This window comes from Rhyacophila brunnea, unplaced genomic scaffold (genome assembly GCF_057557595.1).
Source record: "Rhyacophila brunnea isolate RB1 unplaced genomic scaffold, BYU_Rbru_1.0 scaffold_1, whole genome shotgun sequence".
Classification (NCBI taxonomy): domain Eukaryota; kingdom Metazoa; phylum Arthropoda; class Insecta; order Trichoptera; family Rhyacophilidae; genus Rhyacophila; species Rhyacophila brunnea.
In genome coordinates, this window is record NW_028232751.1 from 39,146,987 (window position 1) to 39,164,388 (window position 17,402).

Genomic DNA, 17,402 nt, shown 5'->3' on the forward strand with positions numbered 1-17,402 from the left:
ATTTAAATTTAAAAACAGTATTTGTCGATGCTATTTTTTCATGATATCTTTACCAGTGGAGGATATGATGGACACCGTCATTTTTACATTTGTAAAAAACTTTGTAAAACATTATAGCGCCTGTACACGTGCATGGATTTACTTGCACCAATAGTGTGTATTTGAAACTATCGCGATAATAGCTTTTTACACGTAAAAGTGCTGCATGTCTCTCCAATGTCATTCTTCAAGTATAAGCGATACGCTATGTTGTCAACGTATGGTGCTATTTGACAGATTCAGACAGGTTCGGACAAGTTCGTATATAATCGGTAGCCGTCAAAATATTCTGTGCGGTGTAGTTCGTATTTCTTCCGGCAGGTTCGCCACTATCGTTCTACTGGGCATGCGCACCGCCATGCAAGTACCAATTATTGAGTGAAAATTCAGAAGCTTCTGAACTTTTGCGATACATACACGCAATCTTGCAACTCGCACGATAATACAATACGTGTTATACGTAAATTTTCTTGTTATGGCCGCGATAATACGTACTATAAGCAGTAAATCCATACACGTGTAAGCGGGGTATTATGTCTAAATTACAAACGTATAATATCATAATACCTACCTATTGACTACGACTTACTCAATAATGAGTGAATGATGACCAAACATAATAGAATAATTAAACCGGCATCGGTTCGTATTTCTCAAGATTCTGAATTAAGGGTGCTAGTCTCAGTTTCGGTTCTAAAATCAGTTTCTCATGGTTCTAGGATTTGGTTCTATTTCCATTTCCAGCTCTGTCTACAATACAAATCCTGGCATGTGCGCATTATAATATTTTAATATGACATCTTCTTATCTATGTTCCTAGAAAACCTATTGAATTTAATTACCTGGTACTGTTATGTTAATGATCTTCATGAGTTTTTTTAAACTTCTGTTATGTTATCATTAACATTAAGCAAGCACACATATGCATGCAGGTTAAATATTAACAACCCCCTACGAAATCAGCTTCGATGTTTATTGAATTGTTTGGATTAAAGCGAACTGCTACGGTAATTATACTGAAAAGTATGAGGCATTATTTTAAAATGTTTTAATTTGGTATTCAATGCTTGGTAGATATTACAATATATTATTTATGGTTATATTACAATTCAATTTGTGATTATAAGGTCTCTCGATGACAAAAGTTTTAGAGTAGATACCTAATTAATTGATTTAATTAAAAAAAACATTGATTTTTCTAGAAAAATATAATATAATATATTATAAGTCATGTACATGTTTAGGTAGTATTACACTATACACACTTTTATTACAACATTTCTCTTAGTTCGTATTCTTATTTCTCCGGTAGTTCTTTGTCCGGTACAAATCTTGCAATCGATTTTTAACTAACTTCCCGACCAGCTAGACATTTGAAACTTTTAGAATATATCAGAACACGATGCCAATGCATTTTTTTTAAACTTTTAGTCATCTTTAAGTAGAATTGAATTCATTTTCAGTTAATTCTGTTTTGTATAAAAAGTTATATCGACACCATTATTGGTTGCTAGGGGTCTGGGGTCCTAGCAACCAAATTATTAATATATACGTGCGTTACTATGGAAATCAATATGACATGTCAAGTACAAATTTTTTGATCGTTTAAGCTAATCAACTCAAGTTTATATGGCTCAACAGAATTTAAAAACGTTGTACCTATATAAAAAGTTATTTTTATCTTGTAATTATTTATTATAAACCTATACCTACACTATACAGAACATTACATTTTAGGGAGTTTTTATAAGTCTCAATGTCGTCAACATCGGCTGGGCTCGATCCTCGGCCTCCCCTAGCTCTCTCCATTCCTCCCAGTCCCTAGTTTTTTGCTGCTTCGTGAATTCATCGAATTTCATTTCAGAGTTATTTTAATTAGTATGATGACTTCATCAACAATTTCCACCACTTTTCCTCCGTTACGTACACCGTAATAAATGATACAAGTATTCTATCTAATATTAATTGTTGATCATTCGACCAACCTAATGATTACCCAAATATTAGGTTGAGCGTATGGTTTGTAATACATTGATCTAGCAGGGGTCTGAAAATCACAGCTCTCCGAGCTACACGTGGATAGCGTATGGTTCTTAAAAAATATTGATAATTTTTTTTAAATCTGTCAAATACCACTGAAAAAACAATGCTTCCATTTCAACATAAAATATACGATGATGCTATGAACTACGGCCATTCTTTCCAAGCTATCACTTCCTTCCCCACCTCCAAATAAGTAATATATCTATATTTATATATATTATATATGAATAATTGGACAAGAGTTTGCGATGTAATAGAGTTCGCTAAAAACCTCAAATAAAAATGGGCCGGACGCATAGCTGGACAAATCTAGTCATCCAGTGGTGGTACCCAAGAGGTACAAAATGTCCGCAAGGTATTCCTAGAGGCCACTGGATCGATGAAATAGTTCAGTTCTGCGGAAGTACATGGCAACGCAATGCACAGGATCGAGAAAAGTGGAATGTGCTTAGAGCGGCATTCATCCAGCAGTAGATAGACTCAGGCTGATGATGACGATTATGATGATATATGTATATAATAAGTAATAATGTTTGGCCAAGATAGCTGAGAGGTTACGCATCAGGGCTCGAGTCTCCGGGTCTGGAAAATTCACATATTATTTTTAAATGTGTGTTTAACCTAACGGGTTGAGCAAGTGCTCGTAAACAAACTATAATATTATAATCGAACATGGAAAAAAGTGTCAAAAGTTAATGGTCCCAGACTAGTACAACAAATTAAATAAAATGTTTTTTAATCATTTAGCTGTCTTCCTTACTTTGATTGCAAAATTAATGTATATCAGGTATTGCCAACAGGTCGACCGCAGTCGTATTTGTAATTTTACAACATCGAATTTGTATACTTTGAGATCTACGTTTATAACAGATTAACATAATTCACATGAATTGAAAGTTTTGAATTTAAAACTGTCACATAAATATTTGACAATATGTAACGTGATTAGTAGTTATTAAGTATTGATGCTAATAAAAAGTAATATTTAATGCGAGTTAAATATTTCCAACAAAAACAATCTTGAATTCCAAATAAATGTGCATTATGTAATTTTTATTTATAATAAAATACTGTAGAAAATGAATCTGTCTCGCAAATTTCCCTACAAGGCAATACTGGGACACAAAAGCCTACGACTTCTCAAATGTCTTCAAGTTTGAATATGAAGCCTTTTTGTAAATATTTCTTCTCTCGTAAACAATTTAGTTTGAATTTTTTGTATTCTCAAAAATGGTTTGTGTTAATAATCATCACGGGAAAACCAAGTTTAGAAATACCATGTAGAATAAGTTTATTTTTAAAGGAAATTAGTTCCTTAAAATTTAATAATTACAAGATAAAAAGAACTTTTATATACCACGTTTTAAAATTTTCTGTTGAATCATATAAACTTGACAATTCTACATATTAATAAATACTTTTTTTTGTACTTTGTAGAAATACTGAATAAATATAGAATACTGAAATGTTATTTTGACATTTCATATTGATTTCCATAGTAACGCACGTATATATTAATAATTTAGTTGCTAGGACCCCCTTAGTAACCAATAATAGTGTTACTTTTTGTGATTTTTTTCCGAAATAACTTTTCATACAAAACAGAATGAACTGAAAATGAATTTAATTCTGCTTAAAGATGGTTAAAAGTATTAAAAGAATCCATTGTGATCGTGTTCTGATATATTCTAAAAGTTTCAAATGTCTATCTAGTCGGGAAGTTAGTTAAAAATCGAATGCAAGATTTGTATTGGACAAACAAGAAAAAAATGTACTGGACAAACAAGAGTACGAGCTAATAAAAACGTGGTAAAATACACTTATTTAACAAATATATTAATTACTAATAATTATCTTTGTTTTAATCTAAATTCTCTGAATAATCTAGTACCTACTATTACTACTACGACTATCACAAATTAAAATTTAACCATCATATTTATCATGTGTCCAGATTTATTATATCCAATAAATATGATGAAATTTTAAAAAAATAATTAATTATAATGAATAGAATTCCCAGAAATAAAAAATGTTAGAATCATCTTATTTTTCATAAATATTAGTTTCATTCAACCAGGTTTCACTTTGTGGCATCTTCGGGCTTTAAACAAGGGTGCATTTAAAAAAATAATATGAGATATGAATAGTTTTAGACACTGAACATCGGCAAACAATCGATATACCTACGGGGGAAACCCATACGAGTATAAATGCTCATTTCAATTATTTTTTCCTGTTTATCTCAAAATACATAATTATTATAATGATAATAAACCCCTGATATTTTATCATTGTAATGCTCGTTTCTGCGATATATTATAAGACACTGAAATCTCGTGCTAGTGCGTTCTTGCACATTTATTTTGTGAATACGGTAGGTATCGTGGTCATATTTTTATGTAAAAATAAACAAGTTGACCAACCCTGATTTACAGAAAAATACGGAATTTGTCAGAAAAGGGGGCAATATTAACCAGGTCATTTTTTAATTAGCTGACAGATTCATTTTAAATGATTTAAAGTTGCAGGGATGATTGATGGCTGACCCGACAGGTACAGTTTAATTATTATTATCCCATTCAATTATTGAACAGATTTTGTAAATAAAATATGAAAAAGCCAAATCATCTAAAATAATATAGGTACCCAAAGTGAATTAATACATAGCTCGCTATTTAAATGTGGTAATTAAAAAGTAATTATCTAGTCAGCAGTCAATGTGCATATTAAAATTGGTAAGTAGGTATTACATATTTTGAATTTGACTTTAATTAGTATAAGGGAGTAAAAAATGCAAATTTATTGTTATAATATTATATTGCCTATTAAATAATATATCTATTTTTACATCACCACCATATGAAGATGAATATTATTTTACTACTATTATGGATATTACGGATTATTACGGATACTATGTGGATTTAATTAATGTCCAATTAATTTGCACAGTAGAGGAAATTGTTTATAACTCAATTAAACTGCAGTTTGCCTTGAGTAAAAATGTATTTGCAATGCCAAGACTAGATTATATATTAATTATTATTCTATGTTCATCTAGGATTAAATTAAATTAAAAGATCTAGGTCTACAAAGGATTTCAAGTTCATATTTATATTTTTTTTATATATTTATATATTTACATATTTTATTTATTTTTTTTATATTTTTATATCTATATTTATGTTTACATTTCTATTTTTAAAGATGTTTTTTAAAGTAAATATAAAAAAATATGAAAACTATGAATTAGTCAAAAAATGTGTACGAAGAAAAATTGAAAACTTAATAAACTAAATTTTTATAATAAATATGACTATAAAACAAAATGTAATAATAACGTAACAACTGTGTACGTAAATATGTAACAAATTAACATTTTTTTTTTACAATTGTAAGTATCTTTGACTTAAAATAAAAAATATTTTTCTTTTAATGTTTTCACTTACCTTTTTATTAATTAATACAGTTGAAATTGTAAATTATCAAAAAAAAATTCTCAAATTGCAAGCTTCGTATTTTTTCGCTAGGTGCCTCTGGTAGGTAGAAGCACACCCCTTAATAGGGCCGGGCCAGTCCTTGCAAATGCGAGGCCTAATTGGATTATCAGCACAAGACCCTTAACAAGGTACTTATTTACGTTTCTTCTTCCTGACGTTACAACCATATGTGGGTTTGTCTAAAAGAGATTCTTTCCACTGTCCGAGGTCTTTAAATCCAACTATCTATCTATCTTGAATAACGTCTACCAGTGACGTCCCGTGGGGTTAGGCAGATTGAGCGTCGATTGGGGTCGGCAGTTACTCTAAGGGCGGCAAATCAAGGATAAATCATTTGGTATAAGTATATATAAATAGCTACCTAAACTTAGTAATAACGAAAATATCTTTCCATTAAAAAAAATCAGTTGGAAACAAAATGTATTAAACGTATCAAGACGTATTAAACGTATCTGTCGTATTTTTTTGTCGGTTTTGCAATATCTAGTTTACTTCCGTTGCCCTTCGATATCCTCGGTGACCAGAAACGACACGTGCAGGTTAACGAATAAATAATTACAGTCTGACTTGTTGACCAGTGCGCTTGGAAGTTGCGTTACCCCCCTCTTATAGAGCGTCCTACCTACCGGTCTCGGTCAACGATTTTAGTCTCTATCGAAGCGTCACGCTGTCATTATATCGATTATAGATTTAATAATGCCTAAACCTTTGCGATCTCAGGCTAAAATTACATTACAAATCAAAATGTTGCCAAGTTTTATGAAGAAGAAAAACGACACGGATCGCCCTTAATTACTAAGACAGAGCAAATTAATGTATCGCAAAAATTACATGTAAGAAACCACTGTATTACCAATATCAAAATAATCCCACCTTTTGGGGAAAAAATATTTATAAAATTAATTTTGTGTGTTTTAGTGGTATATATTTTGTTAGTAATGAATAATATTTTTTTTAGATATTGGAGTCGCTCTCATAAAGTTTAGGCATATTAAATCGATAATCGATATAATGACGATGCGACGATTCGATATAGACTAACATCGTGGACCAGCAGCGGTAGGCGGGACGCTCGGAAGATGAGTGTGTATCTTTAGTTTCGAATATATTTCGATATATAAATAACAATCCGATCTCAGTGATATACAGCCATCTGTTTCTGGTACAAAAACTCACGGTAAAGTGTGATACGGTGAATTGCATAGATACAATGCACATGTAACCGAAGTTGAATACGTGAATAATGGGGTTAAATTTTGGGGCCGAATATTTATTCCAAATTAAAAATAAACTTTTCTTTACCGGCTTGACCCAGGTCGCGAAGAACCCACAGAGCGTATCCCAATCAGTGCAATCGCCACTAAACCGGACCTGTCGCTATATTTTACAGGATTTCAAATTCATTTTATAATATCTTCTTGGTCGTTCCCTCATGGCTCAGTTTATGGTAATCTTCTGAGCGACCAAGACTCTCCACAACGCACGATCCTCTTCTTCTCTCAGGACAGAGTAAAGGCTGCTTAAAGGCGGCTACCTTAAACCATCAGTCTCTCCAGGTTATCCAGTTCGCACCGAATAATATGTCAAAAAACTATCAAATACATCTTAGACATCAAGAGCCGTTCCTTTATCTGGAGTATCTGGACGATTGCATGTGCTCTGTCCAAGAAATACAAATCATTCGGCTTCAACACCGCATTTCAAAAGCATACATGGCCTTTCGCTCCTTTGCCTTCAGTGTCGATGACACGATACCGTACAAAAATATAAAGAAAACTATACAATATGTAATAATTGAAATTCTTCGATTCATCTACATACCTACATAATATTGTCCAGACGTGTCATCGCATTTTTTACAATTGTGTGCGCCTTCTTATTTCTGCTCGACATCCGCCTTTCCACACTTTATGATAGATGAAATAAATAAATAATAATCTAGAAAATCTAAATAACCTAGAATGTAAAAATATAATATGTGGATGAGCTTTTTTAAGTGGACTGTAATTATTTTGTGGAAGATGAGGAGGTTGGATCTAGGGGCGGGGGCGATGGAACAGAACGCCAGATACTGACCTTTGTGATGATGTTTGATGGCTCCGTGGTCTGGTTTCAACTGTCACTCGGGCGGTATCGTTGTTTTGGGTCACCCGGTTCGTACTCTCCCGCACTTTGTGACACAGTTTTATGGATTATATGTGAGGGTGTATGAATGATGATGATGATAGATTATAAATGAGTCTGTATCTATTGAGTCAATCACTTAAGTGACGGAAAGCTATTAGAAGCCCGCACGCGTCCGCTGTCGAGATGCAACTGAATGTCTATTTGCAACACGGTCTCTCATGACGCATAATTGCGTATACATTGTCTGGTGACAATTACACTGGGGATTAGGAGGTGGGTGATGAGATAGGGAATGGAATGGGAATATAAATTGCCAAACCAATATGCTAACTGAGTTTATCAAGTCATTTCTAGTTAAAGTTTTTATTTTTATGTGTTTTTCTCTCTCTAGAAACAACATTGTACAAACACGACGATTGGCAAGTAAATAACGTTGCAATTTTACGTCATGCTATGTATTGCATATTAAAAATATTATTTTCTGTATTGTAACTTCACGTTGGAAATACAAATACAAAAATAAATTACGTTTATTACGTTTTTTTTTTACTTTTCCGTATTTGAATATTATATGAAATAAATAAAGTGAAAAGTGTCAAAAAATTAATAAATAAAACCATAATCAATTTCACGTATAATCCACCATCAATACCCTTTAAAAGTACACAACGGTTGTGGCCACAGAACAGATTAATAAATATAATTCCGATAGGCTATTCTCCAATACACTACATTTTGACGAAAGGTTTTGAATGGGTGAGTGTCATTCTCTCTCTCTTCAATATTATGTGTTGCAATCTTCGAACACACCAATGTTGAATGAGCGTCAGTGCAGCAACCGAAAGTAGTTTCAGAACGAAGGACAATCTTATTCTTGACACATGTTTAAGTTTATCCAATATTCTTCCACACTCGAGATAGGTTGCCTGTTACTCCACGCCCGTTAGGTATTTCAGTTCACATTAATTCTATGTTCCCTGGTTGTGACTAAAGACGTTAGATGAAAGGGACACGATTTCATTTGAAGGTATGAGTTTATACTGTTTATAGTAACGATGTGCCTCCCAACGAAACACATATTTAATATAAATAATTACAAGATAAAAAGAACTTTTTATATACCACGTTTATAAATTTTCTGTTGAATCATATAAACTTGACTATGTATGTATTAATAATTTAGGACAAATAAGGCAATTGTCAACAAATCGTTTTTTTTTTGCTATTTTGCAACAAACAAACAAATATAGAATACTGAAATGTCATTTTGATTTCCATAGTAACGCACGTACATTTTTAGAAAAAAAAAATTAAAAATCTAGTTGCTAGGACCACCCCCTTAGCAATCAATAATAGTGAATTGGATTGCGGATTTCTTCCGAAATAACTTTTCATACAAAACAGAATTAACTGAAAATGAATTCAATTCTACTTAAAGATGGCTAAAAGTATTAAAAAAATGCATTGGCATCGTGTTCTGATATACATATTCTAAAAGTTTCAAATGTCTAGACTCTAGCTAGTCAGGAAGTTACTCGTAAGTAGTTAAAAATCGATTGCGAGATTTGTACCGGACAAAGAACCACCGGACAAATAGGAATACGAGCTAAGAAACACGTTGTAAAATGGCTGACGGCGAACTGTTTATTAATTTAAACCCCACATCTTAGTTTTTCCAATTAGTTTTACCTATGAGTTAATTTTATTTGGGTAAATAAAATATTAAAATAAATTTATTATGTAACTTAAATAATAACATTTATTAATTAAAACTTCAGATGCAGCGATACGATTATTTTTTTTTTCACTGTGAAATAATATGGTCAACTATTATTAGCGAAGTTGGGTTTTTTGTGGAAATTCTTATAAATGTTAAGAAAGTAAATAAAACACTTATACGTAATGTAATATTTAACGATTAAAAAACCCAGATAAATTAATAAACATGGTTTTTGGATCATTCTTCTGTACTCATTAATAATTTTACTCGTATCCGGAAACTTGTACGTATGCAGTTCACCGTATCACACTTCACCGTGAAATGTTGTATCGGAAATATATAGCCGTATATTACAGACCGTCCAACCTTTTTGGGTTGTATAGTCACCATCATCAGCCTGAATCTATTCACTGCTGGATGAAGGCCGCTTCAAGCTGCTTCCACTTTTCTCGGTCCTGTGCATTACGTTGCCACGTACTTCCGCAGAACTTTATCATTTAATCGATCCAGTGACCTCTAGGTCTACCTTGTGGACGTTTTGTACTTCTTGGATACCACTGGATGACTTGAATGACGATGAATTTTGCCAAAATCATATATGAAAATTGAATTAATATTCATATTGAATCTAATAAAATTGGAGTCCCTATAGTCTACGATCATGTCTTTCCGATAAGGAAGCTCACGGCAAACTGTGCTACGGTGAAATGTTATAACCAATATAACTGTGGGCTTTTATCATTAGAGCAAAAGTGATATTTGTCAGTCGGAAAGTTTGAAAGAGATTTCTTTCTTTAAATCGATAAGCTGCAGTTATAATACATGATAGATACCTACAATAATATGTGGATTGACCAAAGCTCAGAAAACTTTTGACTGATTTTTTATTTCATATTGTGTGTGAATTCGTTAAGTAGGTACCTATCTATTTTATTAAACAAGCAACATTTGCATACACAATCTACTAAGAATTAAAGCATTTAGACGAAACGTATTCTCAAACAGCTTTTCGGTACGATACATTTAGTGATGCTGACAGGTTTGGAGGCACCCCTGTGGAAAAAATTTGTGTGCGATAAACCGCTATTAAACTATGTATTACAATACAACAACAGTTATATTGCCAGGATTTTTTATGGTCATAATTTTTAATATCTAATTTGACGATATTTTATAATGAAGCGACCGCATCGTTTGATTCATGGAAAAGTTTATTTTTTCGCTTTCATTTGCCGCCCTTTACAATTTGTCACACATATACAACGCATGACCTGCCTACCTCCATGGGACGTCACTTATTATGACTGAAATCCAGCAAACTTTAGGGCTTTTTTTAGGGCGACCAAGGGGGGGATTTTATAGTTGAAAAACAGCAAGGTGGCACGAAACGTGCGACTACATAGCCATCCTAGACGAGAGCCTATCTGGGTGTATGGATGACTATGCAGTTTACAGGATTATAGGTACATAAAGTGCCGGTTTTATGTTTATTCACTTCTTGATAACAATTTTTTTTATTCTAAAACGTCTCTAATTAATTTAAAGAAAACACATAATATGTACATAATTGAATTAGATAGAAAATATAAATCCTATAATTAATTTATAATAATTGTGGAATTTACAAACAAAAACGGTTTCAAAAAAAAGTTTCCATTTTTAAAAAATGTAGGCAAGTCAATAAAAATGTCTTATTTCTCTTTTAGAGGTATAATTTCTATAAACAGCAATATACCTACACTGTTATATAATACGAGTATATACAATATACATACAGAATTTAATACTTTTTTTAGATATAGATACCTAACCTGAAAAGTATATTTTTCATGACTTCCCAACATTTCACGAAAATGGAAACTACCGTTTTCGTTTCTAAAGCGCCTAGACGGTAACGACTTGCCTGAAGGCCAATTCTTGAATGAAGCAGTATTACCGGTTGCGCAAACTAAGCGCAAACCTGCTACAACGAAGTATATAAAATGTCGACCGGTGGTGTCGAGTACAGTATGCAATTTAACTATACACGCTTTGCCGATAGGGGCGCTAGTAACTCTCCATTTGACTTTGACATATTATTAAACGTCAAAAATTTGTACGTAGTGAGCAGGCTGTTATTCTATTTTTTCTATCTTTTACACAACTATTACCGCTGAAAGTATTAGTTTGTGTTTAAATTCTCACTTAAATATTTATTGTGATTTTGTAATACAGAAACACACATGTTTGTTTGCAAAATACAACGGAAATTCCGTGTTGTAATATTGTTATATTGGAGACGTAACTGATTAATTGGCTACGTACTTCAACAATTCACAAACGGTTCTTTTTGGCATGTTTACTTTCTATCTTACTCTAACGCATGGATATAAGGTATAAGCATAATGAATGCTTTCTCACTCGCACGAATGCATTTCGTTCGAAGCTTTATACACACAATATCTCCTGTGAAAACTAAAAATTTTACGTGCTTCATTAATGCTTCATTAAAGCGGTGTTTTTTACTGCTTTATTCAAGAATTGGCCTTCTGTGCGTCGCTATAGGGTTGGTTTCCCGAATATCCGTTTTTGTCGAAATCGACCTTTTAATGCAGAATGTTTTGTTGTATCTAATTGGACTAGAACAATCCCTTTCTTTAAATTACTTTGTAATGGTAATGAATACATCATTCATATGCTGTAAAAATAACAATTTAAATATCTCCATGTATTTAAATATAGGATTGTGAAATTTGTTTTTCGTCTCCTGAATATTTGGTCTATTCGGGAAACCAATCCTACAGCGACGTGTGTGGTATAGTTTGTGCAAAAAACACTTTACAGCGCTTTTCGATTTGCATAATCTACAGTTTCACACACACAGGCTTCCCCATACAAACCGGTTTGTGCAAGTAAGCTTGTGGTAAAGCATTCGCTTCTAGCCGGCGCTTTAGTCCATCAATTGTAAAATCATTTTTAACACTATTCTGTATAATATCAAGTCCAACTAGACATAGGAGGTCACATGCGCAATATCATGTCAAGTCCAGTTAGACATAGGGGTTTTTAATAGTTAACTGAATATTATGATGTTAGTATAAACCGAACAAAATTACCACACAGAAAGCGACATTTAAGTGTATGAGAAGTAATAATGAAAATATTGCCATTACTAGATTTCGTTAGAAATTAAGTTTGAAATCTATCTTTTTTTCAAGGGCGCGTTAAAGTTTCATTGCAAGATCCCAGTGACGTCCCGTGGGGGTAGGCAGATTGAGCGTCGCCTGGGGGCTGCAGTTACTCGAAGGGTGGCAAATCGAGAAGAATCATTAGGTATATCTGAAAATACCTACCTACCTAAGCTTAGAACCTAATAACGGAAATATCTTTCCATTAAAAAATCAGCTCACTGATTGGAAACAAAATGTATTAATCAACATACAAGGTTTAACATGACTGTATTTATTTTTTCGGGTTCGCGATGTCTAGTTTACTTCCGTTGTTCTTGGAGGTCACGTTCTTGTTGACCAGTAAGGACACGTGTAGTGTAGTTTTAGAATTTATTATAAGTAGGTTAATACTTACCTATTTTGAACTATTTTAAACACTCGCGAGTTTTGGAAGTTGTCAGGTGTATTTTTAAATGTATCTGAAACCGTGGTCTCACAATATTGTGTATTGAAGCAAAGATGACATTTAAAATAGATTTAGTGGTATATATTTTGTTAGTTAGTAATATATATATACTTACAACACATTTATTAGATATTTTGGTCATGAAAGGATGATAAAAATACTGTATAAAAAAATTGGGCGGTGTTTGGCGGTGCCTAAGGGCGGCATTATGTCTAGGGACGTCATTGCAAGATCCAACCAATCACGAGCACATTATCGACTTGGAAATAATATAAACAAGACCTGTTCAATCCGCGGCCCTCGGGCAGTGAGTAAATAATATGGCCCAAGTAAGTGAACTGCGAAAGATATACCACCCCCGTTTTAATTTTATTTTAAAAGGGCAGTTCTTTATTTGAGCATTTTTCCCTTTAGTATTTACTGTATTATTAAAAGCTGACTTTTTATATAAAACTTTTTTAAATTTTCTGTTGCACTATATAAACTTGACTTGACTAGCTTTAACGATCAAAAAAATTTGTACTTGACATGTCATAATGATTTCCATAGTAACGCACGTATATATCAATAATTTAGTTGCTAGGACCCCAGACCCCTAGCAACCAATAATGGTGTCGAAATATCTTTTCATACAAACAGAATTAACTGAAAATGAATTCAATTATACTTAAAGATGGCTAAAAGTATTAAAAAAATCATTGGCATCGTGTTCTGATGTATTCTAAAAGTTTAAAATGTCTAGCTAGTCGGGAAGTTAGTTAAACATAGATTGCAAGATTTGTACCGGACAAACAACCACCGGACAAACATAAATACGACCTAATAAAAACGTTGTAATAACGCAATTTGATCAATATTTCATGTAGGACCTACTAGTTAAAATTATCTTAATTAAGTAGATGGCCCGTAGCTTAATTGGTTATAGCATATTGGCGCAATACCAGTAGATATAGGGCGTCGTATTTTTTTCAAATGTCATTTTTGCTAGTATGTATATTATCTGAGGTGTTTTCAAGTTATGTATGTTCAATATACTTATAGAATATTACATTTCAAATCTGGTGAAGTATTCGTTGAATAGAAGAAATGGTTTGTTAAAAAAATATATAATTATATACTTAATATCTATATTATATAACAAAGTAAGCCTCTACGCCATTGATTTCCATCCTCTTTTAAGTCGCAATCCTCTTTTTATGATAGGTTTATGACTTGTGACCTCCCAATATTAGCATAAAAAGCCGTTTTTGATATTATGGTGAAAAATGCTATACGAAAATTTGACATGATATGGATTAACAAGTATCAATTTATTATTTTATAATTAAATTTTAGTCACAGTACAGCTGTACAACATAAGTGATCCTTTTAATTAATTAATATATTATAAAATATAAAATATATTAGTTCAATATAAAACTTTTAAATTGAAAGATAAATTTTTACCAAGGGGAAGGTAAATTTTTATCTTTTTTCTCATACATAAATGCAACCGGCCTGTATGTGTAAAAGCCAATGGATTGTTTGACAATATTTTCTTGCTAAGTTGGCATTGTACTTCAGGATAAATGACAATAGTTATAATATGTCTTCATATTTTTGACTTGTTTCTGTTCTCTGCAAATTCAGGAATAGGATATGCAAATGGTTCGGCCATATGACTACTTTTTACTAGTTTCTATTTAAATTATGCCAAATATTTTTACATTGAACGCAGTATGTCTACTTATTATGTATTATTTTTGTCGCATTTTAATTAATATAACATTGAAATGGTTTTCTTCTACTTTTAGCTGGAATATTTTACTTTTGGCTGACGATGTTAATCGATTGTCGAGCTCCAGAGTCTCGAAACATTGAAGATTTAAATCCAATATACTTTTAAAAATTGTAAGCATGGTAATATTATATGAAAATAAATGATAAATGAAATTCTGTCCAAAGTAAGTCCATATTATTTGACATTGAGATATCCATTAAAAATGAATTTTGTTATACCTCTAAGTTAAGATCAATATTTTTTCTGTTATTCATTGAGTTATTGGTAATTTCATGGAAAACATTTCGTGAACCATGGGTTGGAGACCCGTGCTGTACACGTGTATGTAGTATCTAATATTGTAGTATTTTATAAATTTGTAATTTAATTATTATTACAATTGTGTTAAATAATAAATACCCCATCTAATTCTCCGATATATAGTAGAATATTATAATTATTATTTTTTAATACCTACAGCAATTTGTATACTAGTAACACATTATCAATATTATGTCGGCATACAAATTATACAATTAATTGTTTTGAAACTTTTTCCGCTGTGCACAACCATTATTTTCTTTCAAACTCAACAATACGTAAAATTAAATGTAGTCGACTTTCACTAGACACAAACAAAAACATCCCTAAACATTATTGCTACACGTGTTTATTTGTCAGTGTATGCCATTTTGTTCTAGAATATAGAAAAATAGATAAAAAGAAATCGCACGAAAATAATATGATTTTTTCACTCGCATTCAAGCTTTCAGGGCACTCTTAAAAAAGTTGTCGAGATTGGTTTTGGACGGCAAAAATATTGGGTGATAAAAACGATTGGATCGGCGGAAATAATTGGAGGGAAGAGCTAATTGAAAAAGCTCTCCACTTAGATTCTGAACGGAAAACAATTTAGGAACGGTGTTAAAAGCTCCCAATTTTAATTTTGGACGCATTTTTTTTAGAAACACCACAACTTGCACAATGTTTTCACAGGGGTCCAATATTTCAAGCTATGTAACTGTATCAAAGCGTGAAGAATTAACTTCAAATATGTTTAAAAAAAATAATATATCCACTTAAGGGTCACAGTTGTATACTAAAATATCGGAAAGCATTTTATCAAAGTCTTAATGGAACAATTTAACCTTGAAATTGCGCAGATTGTGATTTCTTCTACTGCGCACGAATTACATACTTAATTTTATTTTAACCATTTAATTAATTTAATAAACATATTCAATTATTGTTACCGTTATTATTTCCGACTGCTCTTACATGAAGCTTATTGCATCATTTTCTGTCGCTCTAATTACGTCATATTTTCTGCGAAAACCATTAAGCTTCACGCTTATGTGGTATGCTTATAGTTCAAGTGATTTTGTATAAACGATAAGCATGAATAATATCGGATTCTACCATGTAATATTTATGTATTTTAGTTTTCCATAAAATATTTATCAAACAATTAATATCAGCTAACTTTTATGAATTTAGTACCTACTTAACCTAATAAACTATTTTATTGCAGAAAATGGCACTTCGTTGGGTAATTGTTAGTCCCCGGTCAGATCTTGTGTCTGGCAAATATACATATTGTTTTTCAATTCATGTTTGCTGTATTGACCGAATAGGTTGAGCAAGTGGCTAACATCCATTCTCGTTAAAACAAAAATCTGTTAATACAAATCTGCACTATGTGGAAGCCTATTACGATCTTCATCGGATCGGACATGGAAAAAAAAATCTTGTTTCACAGTGCATCTACACATGTTACACATTCTATTGTATTTATTTACTAGTAGAAGTATGTTAATGTGGAATAGTCTTGAATAATGTAGCAATGAAAATATTACTACTGCCTACACAGGGACGTATAACGACAGTTACAATTAAATTTAAAAAAATTCAAAAATCGTGTAAAGATGACTAAAAAATGTTACGCATTTACTCAAAAAAACAAAACATGTCAATGAATATATTATTATTATTACTTAAATAACAAAAACATAACATTAAATAGACGCATGTTGAATTTTTATGAAAAATTATATTTTTTTCGTCACGCGTCGTTTCCACAATAAATGTGCGTCGCGTAATCACGATCGTTTTAGACCGTGCCTCAGCTGAAGTATAGCCTTAACAAACTCTAGTATGTAAAACGTACACGTTTACCCTGCCCTTTTACCTATAGCTTTTCGTCGCTTCAACTGCAGACCCCTCACCGCAACTTCTCACGTACATTATCCATACCCAGACGCTCCGAAAGAGTGTAATGATTACGATCGTTAGTGTCCGTTTGTGTCGTGTGGTTTGTCTTGTCTTTAAAATACGCCGGTTCATAATATTAAAGCAACCATTGGATGCCTCAGATGGTTACATCGATGCCACGGGTTTACCTTGCGGGTCGTAGACTGACGAGTGGGGCCACCCCGTTGAGAAGACAGTCCGGCAGGCAAATTATACGGGTCACGATCTTCATTCACGAAAGTCCTGACAAAGACGAAGTAGGTAATATTTCATTCACCTAAATAATTCGTACATGTTTTCTCGATCTTGTGGGGGGAGGGGTACTTAATTTAATATTACCAATATT